Source organism: Triticum urartu, unplaced genomic scaffold, assembly GCF_056163025.1.
Source record: "Triticum urartu cultivar PI428250 unplaced genomic scaffold, HENAU_Tu73 scaffold1121, whole genome shotgun sequence".
NCBI lineage: Eukaryota > Viridiplantae > Streptophyta > Magnoliopsida > Poales > Poaceae > Triticum > Triticum urartu.
In genome coordinates, this window is record NW_028259585.1 from 7,089 (window position 1) to 20,000 (window position 12,912).

Below are 12,912 nucleotides of genomic sequence, written 5' to 3' on the forward strand. Positions count from 1 at the left end.
CATAGAAGATATATGCTATGAATAAACCAAAGATAGCTAGACTTACAGAAGAAATTGCATTAGTAATAAATTCATATGAATTTACAAAAGAATTAGAACTTTCCTGGGTAAAGTTTATTGAGGGAGTTAACCACTTTGATAATATGGTTAACTCTGCTATTCCATTACCAATTCCTCCATTATCAAAAGAGATTCCTATGAATCCAATGAACAAAGTGAAAAGTAGTAATATAAGAAGAGGAAATAACATAGTATTTCCCGTTTCATGCGGATAGGCAAAAGTTTTTTTAGCCCCAAAAGACGTAGTAAAGGATCCTATCCTATTTCTTGTATTACCTTGAATTTTTGGTATATTTTGTGAAAAAAAAGAAACTCCACTCTTCGTTGTTGATAAAACGAAATCCCTATTCACTCCTTTGGGTATCCTTTTTCCCCATAAGGATATTGAATACAAGGAACTCTCTTTAGTGCTACTGTAATTTTGAAAATGAACACGCAAATACCCATCAAATGTAAGTAAATATATCCGAAACATATAAAAGGCAGTTAATCCTGCAGTAAAGGAGGCTATTATTCCAAAAAAGGGCGAATACAACCAACTATTACTAAGGATTTCATCTTTGGACCAGAAGCAAGCAAGAGGTGGAATACCACAAAGAGAAAGTGTACCCCATAAAAAAGTAGTTCTTGTGATTGGAATGTATTTTCTTAAACCGCCCATAAGAACCATATTTTGACTTTTATCTGGTGAATATCCAACAAGAGGTTCCATTGAATGAATAACGGATCCGGATCCCAAGAACAATAAAGCTTTTGAATAAGCATGAGTGATCAAATGGAATAAAGCAGCTTGATAAGAACCTATACCTAGAGCTAACATCATATAACCCAATTGAGACATTGTAGAATAGGCTAAGCTTCTTTTAATATCTCTCTGAGCAAGAGCTAAAGTAGCTCCTAAGAATAGTGTTATTGTACCTACTAAAGAAATAAAACTCATTATCAAAGGTAAAGATATGAAAAGAGGAAGAAGTCGAGCTAGAAGAAAAATTCCCGCAGCAACCATAGTTGCTGCGTGTATAAGAGCCGAAATAGGAGTGGGCCCTTCCATAGCATCGGGTAACCATACGTGAAGAGGGAATTGTGCGGATTTCGCAACTGCACCAAGGAATAATAAAAAAGCACACAAAGTAGTAAGTAAAGAGTTAATTCCATTATTAGGAATCCAGTTATTAGCTATTTTGAACAAATCCCTAAACTCTAAACTACCTGTTATCCAAAAAAAACCTAAAATTCCTAATAATAGACCAAAATCCCCTACACGATTAGTTACAAAAGCTTTTTGACAAGCACTCGCTGCGATTGGTCGTGTAAACCAAAAGCCTATCAATAAATAAGAACACATTCCCACGAGTTCCCAAAAAAAATAAATTTGTATCAAATTGGAGCTAGTAACCAATCCCAACATGGAAGTATTGAAAAAACTTATATAAACAAAAAATCTCAAATATCCTTCATCGTGAGACATATAACCATCACTATAAATAAGAACCAGGATTCCTACAGTAGTAATTAGTATTAACATAATAGAAGTAAGTGGGTCAATCAAGTATCCAAATTCTAAAGAAAAATCATTATTGACGGTCCAAGACCATAGATATTGATAGATCGAACTTCCATTTATTTGTTGAATAGACAGTTGAACTGAGAATACCATAGCTATACTTAAGAGTAAAACACTAGGAAAAGCCCATATGCGACGAAGATTTTTTGTTGCTGTCGGAATAAGAATAAGGCCAAATCCCATTGACATAATAACTGGAAGTGGGAGAAGAGGGATTACCCATGCATATTGATATGTATGTTCCATAAGAAAAGAAATTGCAATTTTTACTTCAATTTTTACTTCAATTTTTCTATAAAATTGTTTCCGATTCACCAAACCAATTCTTATCTCTTTCTGAAAGAATAAATAAAAAGAATAAGAAAAAATACTGAAATTCTTAATTTTTCCAAAATTTATCTCATTGAAATAATTAAAAATTAAGAATGGGTTTAGTTGGTTAAATTAAAAAAGTTAATAAAATAACTAGGTAACGAAGTTATTTTATTAACTAAATAAAGATATTTATAAAAATAAAAAAAAAAAAGTGGAATCATTTTACTTTCTATTCATAATTCATTTTTATATTTCTTTAAAACAAAGATGAAACAGCTCTCTTGTTCCATAATTAACTGATTGAGTGAATTCCAATGAAAACCTATGTTTATAAGAAATTATCGAATAGTCCTTACTTCATATAGAACTAAAATTCTAATGACTATAAATTACCTAAGTTTTAGAATGTCTTGTTTAAGAGACTCAGTATTTTTTGTTTTGATTGGAATTCCTTTCCTTTATGGAATACCATTCTGAACTTAATTAACTATTTTCATTTTCCCTTCTTTTTATCCCCCCGTCTTATCTTATATGGGGGATAGGCTTCCATACCATATATCTATATATGGAGTATACTTGATATATAAATAGATATAAATAGATTTAAATGAGAAACCCTTCTATATATTCTATATTATTAAAAAAAAAGTATAAAATATATAAAGAAAAAATGTTAAAAAATTCTTGTTGTCTTATCCGCATTAGACAAAATGAAGTAAAAAATAATTCAAAATTTAAGTATCTTTCAGTATCTAAGTATAAATACTAATAAAAAGAAGAAAGAAGGATTGATTTGCAGCAATAGATGTCTTTCACATACAACTAGAAAAAAGTAATTTCCTTTTTGAATGGCAGTTCCAAAAAAACGTACTTCAATGTCAAAAAAGCGTATTCGTAAAAATATTTGGAAGAAAAAGACTTATTTTTCCATAGTACAATCTTATTCTTTAGTAAAATCAAGATCATTTTCGAGCGGTAATGAGCATCCAAAACCAAAGGGTTTTTCTGGGCAACAAACAAATAATAAGATTTTGGAATAATATGAATTGACTTATCAAAAAAGAATTCCAATTATTTAATAATTTGGATTCTTCTTTGAATGTACTTTTATGTGTCGAATTACTCGGTACAATATTCTTAGAACAAAAAACCCCTCTTATCTTATATATACAAGAAAAAAAAAGTTTTGTTTGGTATACTGTGTGCTAAGTATTCTTTTCCTATCAATGAACTTTTCATAATTTTCCTAATAGAATCCTCATATTCTATTAGGAAAATTATGAAAAGTGGAGTATTCTTACAATAGGACTTACAACTTCCACCTATCTTCTCCAAAATCATAAGGTTAGTAAATCTTATTAATAAGAGCATAAAGACTTTCATTCTAGAAATTTTTAAAAAATCCAAAAAGCCTTTTCTATTTATCCATTTTATTTTAATTTCATCATTAAATAGAAACCCTTTTGGATTTTTTTCATTGTATTGAAAGAATTTTCAAAATGTAAAGGGGAAATTAATTAGAAAAAATTAGTTCTATAATTGCAAGTTAGAAAAAAGAAGTTCCAACTCTTTCAAGCAGTGTTTGTGTTTCTATTGGGCAAAGCAAGAGTTTATTGTAAAAAAAAAAAATGGAAACGATACTACCAAACGAAGTCTATTTTAATGAAAACTCTAATGTTCCTAAATTTTATGGACTTTCCCAATATCGACGATTCCCAAGATAATAGCTATTATTCTTTTAAGTTACCTATTATTTGAAGTTAGCCGCCATGGTGAAATTGGTAGACACGCTGCTCTTAGGAAGCAGTGCTCAAGCATCTCGGTTCGAATCCGAGTGGCGGCATTCTTGAAAAAGAATACAATAGATTAGAAATCAATTCGAAATTTACAATTTTGTAATGGGACCTTCCCCTTATGCTATTTGCAACTTTAGAACATATACTAACTCATATCTCTTTCTCAACGATTTCAATTGTGATTACGATTCATTTTATAACCTTATTAGTTCGTGAACTTGGAGGATTACGCGATTCGTCAGAAAAAGGAATGATAGTTACTTTTTTCTCTATAACAGGATTCTTAGTTTCTCGTTGGGCTTCCTCGGGACATTTTCCATTAAGTAATTTATATGAGTCATTGATCTTCCTTTCATGGGCCCTGTATATTCTTCATACCATTCCTAAAATACAGAACTCTAAAAATGATTTAAGCACAATAACTACGCCAAGTACTATTTTAACGCAAGGCTTTGCCACATCGGGTCTTTTAACTGAAATGCATCAATCCACGATACTAGTACCTGCTCTACAATCTCAGTGGTTAATGATGCATGTCAGTATGATGTTATTAAGCTATGCAACTCTTTTGTGCGGATCCTTATTATCTGCCGCTATTCTAATCATTAGATTTCGAAATAATTTCCATTTCTTTTCTAAAAAGAAAAAAAATGTTTTAAATAAAACATTTTTCTTTAGTGATATTAAATATTTTTATGCAAAAAGAAGTGCTTTAAAAAGAACCTCTGTCCCTTCATTTCCAAATTATTACAAATATCAATTAACGGAGCGTTTGGATTCTTGGAGTTATCGTGTCATTAGCCTAGGATTTACCCTTTTAACCGTAGGTATTCTTTGTGGAGCAGTATGGGCTAATGAGGCCTGGGGATCCTATTGGAATTGGGATCCTAAGGAAACTTGGGCATTTATTACTTGGACCATATTCGCAATTTATTTACATAGTAGAACAAATCCAAATTGGAAGGGTACGAATTCTGCACTTATAGCTTTGATAGGATTTCTTATAATTTGGATTTGTTATTTTGGTATAAATCTATTAGGAATAGGCTTACATAGTTATGGTTCGTTTACATTAACACCTAAATGATTACATAAAATAAAACCTTCATGAAATGAAGGTTTTTACTTTTATGTTTTATTTGAGAACCCCTTGAACGCCTTATCAAAGGGTTCTCAAAAATTCGAGATAGATCTAATTATACTTTTTTACTTATTTCTGCATTATATACTTTTTTACTTATTTCTGCATTAATAGAGCAGACGAGTAAAAAAAAGCAAACCTATTTAGGATAATAATTGGATAAGAGAGCCTCTACCCTGTCAACGGATAGGGAGAGAACAAAATCTGGATAAATACCAATTCCTATTACTGGTAAAAAGATACAGATTAAAATAAAGAGTTCTCGTGGTCCAGAATCCACAAAATTTGCGTTTGGAACATTAAATAGCTTGTATCCATAGAACATCTGGCGTAACATAGATAATAAATAAATAGGAGTTAATATCATTCCAATTGCCATTACAAAAGTAATTAGTGTTTTTGGCATTAACAGAAATTTTGGACTAGTAATTAGTCCAAAAAATACTACTAATTCTGCGACAAAACCACTCATTCCTGGTAAGGCAAGAGAAGCCATTGAAAAGCTACTAAACATGGTAAAAATTTTAGGCATTGGGATAGATATTCCCCCCAGTTCTTCGAGATAAACAAGACGCATTCTATCAGAAGCGGTTCCTGCCAAGAAAAAAAGTGTAGCACCAATAAATCCATGGGATAATATTTGTAAAATAGCTCCATTGAGTCCAATGTTGGTTATGGAACCAATTCCTATAATTATGAAACCCATGTGAGATACAGAGGAATAAGCTATTCTTTTTTTGAAATTTCGTTGACCAAGAGAAGTTGAAGCTGCATAGATTATTTGGATCGCTCCTATTATTACTAACCAGGGCGAAAATAGATAATGAGCATGAGGTAACAATTCCATGTTGATCCGAATCAATCCATATGCTCCCATCTTTAATAATATTCCCGCTAAAAGCATACATGTACTATAATGTGCTTCCCCATGGGTATCTGGTAACCACGTATGTAGGGGTATAATCGGCAATTTGACAGCATAAGCAATAAGGAAGCCAAAATATAAAAGTATTTCCAAGGTTGCAGGGTATGATTGATTAATTAATCTTTCCAAATCTAATCCTGGTTCGTTGGAACCATATAAGCCCATACCCAGAACTCCGATTAAGAAAAAAATGGAACCGCCTGCAGTATACAAAATAAACTTTGTAGCTGAATATAGACGCCTCTTCCCCCCCCACATGGATAAAAGTAAGTAAACAGGAATTAATTCTAACTCCCACATGATAAAAAAAAGTAAAAGGTCTCGCGAAGAAAATAATCCTATTTGACCACTATACATTGCGAGCATCAGGAAATAGAATAATCGCGAATTCCGTGTAATTGGCCAAGCTGCTAAAGTAGCTAAAGTAGTGATAAATCCTGTCAATAAAATAGATCCTAATGAAAGTCCATCGATTCCCAATCTCCAGTGGAAATCGAAGACATCTATCCATTTATAATCCTCCTTTAATTGGATTAAGGGATCCTCCAGTTGGAAATGATAACAGAACGCATAAGTCATTAGAAGGAATTCTAATAAACAAATAGATATAGTATACCACCTAACGACTTTGTTTCCCTTATGAGGTAAAAAGAAAATTAATGAACCTGCAAATATCGGCAAAACAACAAGTATTGTTAACCAAGGAAAATAACTCATGATAAAGTGATAAAGACAAGATACGTTTTGACCAGAAAAGCCCGTGCTCGATTATTTCGAGCACAGGCTTCTTCGGTAAAGAGGAATCAGACGATTCGAGTGAAGTTTTTTGTAACGTATCAATAAGATAGAGCCATGCTACGTGTTGTTTCAGGCCCTAAATAAACGCGGACACTTAAAAAATCTGTCGGGCAGGCAGATTCACATCTCTTACAACCCACACAATCTTCGGTTCTCGGCGCGGAAGCAATTTGCTTGGCTTTACATCCATCCCAGGGTATCATTTCTAATACATCTGTTGGACAAGCTCGTACACATTGAGTGCATCCTATACATGTATCGTAAATTTTTACGGAATGTGACATTGGATCTATAAATTTTTCTTTTCAACATAAAATTTTTCGATCTGGTAAAAATGAAATTAGTACTATAATGAGTCATATGTATTGTAGACACCAGACGAAGCAATGGTTTATCCAAACTTCAAAAAAAAAAATCTATTTTTTAATCTGTTTGTGAGAAAGCGTGAAGAGAGCCAAGAGACTTTAATTTTGGATTTCAACAATAAATAAGAAATAAGAAAGAATTTTACGAATTGTACAGACGAATTCGAATTAGCCAATAAATTGGCTATCGTCTTTTCAATATAAATTATTGCAATATTCAAATTGCAATATCAATGAATTACAAATACAAAAATTCATTTAAGTGAAAAAGAATACTATGCAATAATCTACTAAAAAAAATGGATATTCTCAAATAATACTAAGAAAATAGTATTGATTTCTATTTATTTTAATATGTGCGCCTTTGTTTAGAGGATTCTATGTCTAATTATTCAAAAGTCTAATTATTCAATAAATTAGATTGATTGATACGAGTGGATTTCCTATTACGATGGATGGAAGAAAGAATGGATAGTCCAATAGCGGCTTCAGCAGCTGCAAGGGCTATAACAAAAATTGCGAAAATATCTCCTTTTAATTGGCGACTATCAAATAGATCAGAAAATGTTACGAGATTTAGATTAATTGAATTCAGTATAAGTTCAAGACATATTAGAGCTCTAACCATGTTTCGGCTTGTGATCAATCCATAGATACCAATCGAAAATAAATAGACACTCAAAAAAAGTACATGCTCAAACATCATTAACTAACTCCTTATCAATCTCGATTCATTTCAATATGAGGGCAAGAATTGAACCGATTCAATTAATTACAATAGAACAATTACACAACAAAAGAAAAAAAAAAAAAAAAAAAAGGAGGTATTTGTTGGCAGTAGATGGATTTTACTAAATCAAAATTGTGATTCTTTAGTTATTTATTTTAGATTTGCAATTCTTATAATTTGTACTTTTTCTAAGTTTTCTTATTGCCGAGCCATAGTAATTGCACCTATTAAAGAAACTAGAAGAATTATGGAAATGAGTTCAAACGGAAGATAAAAATCGGTTGCTAAATGAATTCCAATTTGTTGAACATTATTTATGAGACCCTGTTCTACTATTTGGTTTGATCTTGTAGTCCAAAGAATTCCATACCACGACGTATCTGGGATAGTAGTCATTAGTGAAAAAACAATAGTTATACAAACGAGTGAAGTGAACCCATCTCCAATAGTCCAATAATTCTTATCTTTAGACCATTCTGAGCCATTTACGAACATTACAGCGAATATGATCAAGACATTTATGGCTCCCACATAAATAAGAAGTTGTGCGACAGCTACAAAGTAGGAATTTAATAAAAAATAGAATAAGGATATACAAACAAGAACTAATCCCAGCGAAAAGGCAGAATAAATGGGGTTGGTAAGTAATACTACTCCTAGACCCCCTAGTAGAAGAACAAATCCCCCAAATAGCATAAGAATCTCATGTATTGGTCCAGGTAAATCCATTATGGATAAAAAGAAATTAATAGTATAAAATTTTTCATGAACTGACTAAAACTAAAGGATTCAAGGAAGGAAAAAAGGATTAGGGTATTTTTTTGTGTATAAACTTATAGTTATAAATTATATTATATCACGAAAATCTAGTCTGATTTAAAATAAGAAATAATTTCCAATAAGCAGTAGTTTTTCGTTTTTCTTTATAGTTTAATTTTAAAGTTTAATAAAGAATTATTAGATTTTTATAACAGAAAGACAAAATCAAAGTTTAGTAATCAGTAATCGTTCTTGAATTCGAAGATTTTTCTTTGTTTATTTTACTTTCAGACGAATTCCTAATTGTTTGAATTGTGTAATCTCCCATTATGGAGATTGGTAACCGACTTAAAGCAATTTGATTGTAATTCAATTCATGACGATCATAGGTAGAAAGTTCATATTCTTCAGTCATTGATAAACAGCTTGTTGGACAGTACTCAACACAATTGCCACAAAATATACAAACTCCGAAATCAATACTATAATTAAGCAATTGTTTTCTTTTAATATCCTTTTCAAATCTCCAATCCACAACGGGTAAATCTATCGGACATACGCGAACACATACTTCACAAGCAATACATTTATCAAATTCAAAGTGGATTCGCCCTCGGAAACGCTCTGGTGTAATTGATTTTTCATAAGGGTAGTGAATCGTTATAGGTAAACGATTTGTGTGGGATAAGGTAGTTATGAAACTTTGACCTATGTACCTTGTAGCACGTATTGTTTGTTGACCATAACTCATGAACCCAGTTACCATAGGGAACATATTCATTCTAAATATCTATGAAAAAGATATGTTTCTTTCTCTTGTTTGAGAGAGCTTTTGTGTTGAAAATATTCTTACTATTATTGTATTATCTTATTTATAGTGAAACAAGTTGAGAAGAGGTTGTTAATAAGAGATTGCCCAGGGAAATAGGTAAAAGAAATTTCCATCCAAGATTTAATAACTGATCCATTCTCATCCTCGGTAAAGTCCATCTTATTGTGATAGAAATGAAGAGAAATAAATAAGCTTTAGTTAATGTAATAAATATACCCATTGTCATTTCCAAAATTCCAACTGCTTTATTCATTTGGAAAAAATCAAAAAAGGATATATAGGGAATAGATAAATTCCACCCGCCCAAGTAGAGAACTGTTACAAATAAAGAAGAAACTAATAAATTTAGGTAAGAAACAAGATAAAATAAACCATATTTGATACCGGAATATTCAGTTTGGTAACCTGCTACTAATTCTTCCTCCGCTTCTGGTAAATCAAAGGGTAATCTTTCACATTCTGCCAAAGAAGAAATTAAAAAAACCAGAAAACCTATAGGCTGACGCCAAATATTCCATCCAAAAAAACCGTATTTTGACTGTGCTTCAACTATATCAACTGTACTTGAACTGTTAGATAATCATAGTCGGTGATAACATCACAGTTCCCACCGCTATTTCAAAACCGTACATGAAACCTTAGCTTCATACGGCTTCTCTATGATCAGAAAAAGGAAAGGACTGTTTTGTTCCTAGCCCCGGGGGCGTAGATAGAATTAGATAAAATAAAATAGATTTGAAAGTCCTAAATTAGACCAAAGGAATTCCGTCTGCTAGAATAAGAAAAAGCGCTTCCGAATTGATCTCATCCTTTATAATATAATGAAAATTTTTCTTTGTTCAGTAATAACTTAATCTTGGAATAAAACACTTGTTACTTGTTATAGGAATTCAATTAATAAATGGAAAGAGTTGGGTATTAGTTCATGAGCAATTCTGCATGAATATGGATAGAGGAAGGAAATAATGAAAATTTTTTCTAGTGCACTCCATATCTTTTTTACTATTCTTCTTTCCCCAGGGAGGGGGTATTTAAAAAGAAAAAATGGATAAAGGGTTAATTCGTTCTTGATAGCCATTTCCTTAACAAGTGAATGGGAACATACTCTGGATCGGAATCCGAAGAAAGTACTACTTGATAATTTCTACAAATTGCAAGTCCTTATTATGATTCCTTTTATGGGCAAAAATCTCTAATGTTTTAGATTTTCCATTACTAATCCTTTATGTACTTTAGTGTTCCTAACCCTTCACTAACTTTTGGTGGATTCTTCTTATGGATTATTAAGTTATAGTAATAACTAGGAGTATTCTAGTAATGGAATTCCATATCGTGAATCCTTTATTCTTGGCCGCTTCAAGATATGATGACTAATTAAAAAATATCAACCTTGGGATAAAGAGTTTACACTGCTTATGTTTACTTCCACTTTTTTCTTGTACGTAGGAAATGAGATTTTTTCTTTTTACTACAAATTTATAAGCTGTTTTGTTTCACTCATATAGCTATCTAGTTTAACTTACCAACCCAAATACTAAATAAGAAAAGGAATATAAATAGTTAATGGATTTTATAGGAAAAAGATCTATTTTAACGAATCACACGTAGAGATATTGCTCGCACACAAAAAGTTAATGGTATTTCATAACTAATGGATTGAGCAGCAGCTCGTAGACCGCCTGAAAAAGAATATTTATTATTTGAGCTATATCCTGCCATAAGAAGACCAATAGGAGCTATACTTGAAATGGCAATCCATAAAAAAACACCAATACTAAGATCGGCTAAAACAAAATGATATCCCAAAGGGATAACTAAAAAACTTAATAAAACTGATATGACTGCTATAGAGGGTCCAATGCTAAATAAAGAAATATCTCCTCGGGATGGCAGAATATCTTCTTTAAAAAGTAGCTTAGTCCCATCTGCTATAGCTTGAAGCAGGCCCAGGGGGCCAGCATATTCAGGACCAATACGTTGTTGTATCGACGCAGATATTTCTCTTTCTAACCACACAATTACGAGTACCTCTATTGTTATTCCCAAAAGGAGGGTCAAAATGGGTAGAATCGATATCAGTCCATAGACTTCTTTTAATAATTCCAATTTCGAAAAAGAATTGATAGTTTCTACCTCTACCCTATCTATTATCATTTCAACGATCAACTTCCCCCATAATGATATCTATACTACCTAATATCGTCATGATATCAGCCAATTTCATTTTTTTAACTAGCTGAGGAAGAATTTGCAAATTAATAAACCCGGGTGGACGGATTTTCCATCTCCAGGGGAAAAGGCTATCATCTCCTACTAGATAAATCCCTAATTCACCTTTTGGGGCTTCTACTCTTACATAAAGCTCTTGTCTTGACAATTCAAAATTGGGCGAAGGTTTTTTACCAAGAAATTTATACTCAAAATCATTCCATTCAGAATTATTTTCTTTCTTAAAGCGTCGGACTTCTAAATTTTCATAAGGTCCTCCAGGAATTTTTTCTACAGCTTGTTGAATTATTTTGATGGATTCCCTCATTTCACCAATTCGTACTAAATAGCGAGCTAACGAATCCCCTTCTTTTTGCCATTGGACTTTCCAATCAAATTGGTTGTAAGACTCATAAGGATCTACTTTACGAAGATCCCATTGTATTCCAGAAGCTCGTAACATCGGTCCCGATAAGCCCCAATTTACTGCTTCTTCTCCGCTAATAAAACCTACTCCTTCAACTCGCTCTAAAAAAATTGGATTCTGTGTAATAAGTTGTTGATATTCAACAACTCCGCGTAAAAAATAATCACAGAAATCTAAACATTTATCGATCCATCCATAAGGTAGATCGGCGGCTACTCCTCCGATGCGAAAGTAATTGTGCATCATTCGCATACCTGTAGCAGCTTCAAATAGATCATATATTAATTCTCTCTCTCTAAAAATATAGAAAAAAGGAGTCTGTGCGCCGAGATCCGCCATAAAAGGTCCAAGCCATAGCAAGTGAGAAGCTATCCGGCTTAATTCTAACATAATTACCCTAATATAGCTGGCTCTTTGTGGTATTTGAATATTCTCCAAGAATTCTGGTGCATTTACTGTTATTGCTTCTGTAAACATAGTAGCTAAATAATCCCACCTTGTTACATAAGGTAAGTATTGTATAATAGTTCGGTTTTCCGCGATTTTTTCCATTCCTCTGTGTAAATACCCTAATATGGGTTCACAATCAATAACATCCTCACCATCGAGAGTAACGATCAGTCGAAGAACACCATGCATTGATGGGTGTTGAGGGCCCATATTGACTATCATGAGATCTTTTCTTGTAAGCGGTAGACTCATATCCTTTCTTCCTTAATTCATTATTCCATGAAAATGGATTATTCCATGAATTCCTCAAAGCGAGGCTCATCAAAATGAAAAATCTAAGACTACTATAAGACTACTAAAAAAATAATAAAACAAGAAAAAAATTTGAACGATTAAATTACTGCTCCCGAATATTCAACTGACCGATTAATTTCTTATAACGTACTCTATTTTTCTTTGCCAAATAAGCCAGCAAACGTCGACGTTTTCCCAAAAGTCTTCGTAGACCTCTTTCCGATGAAAAATCTTTTTTGTGTAATTCC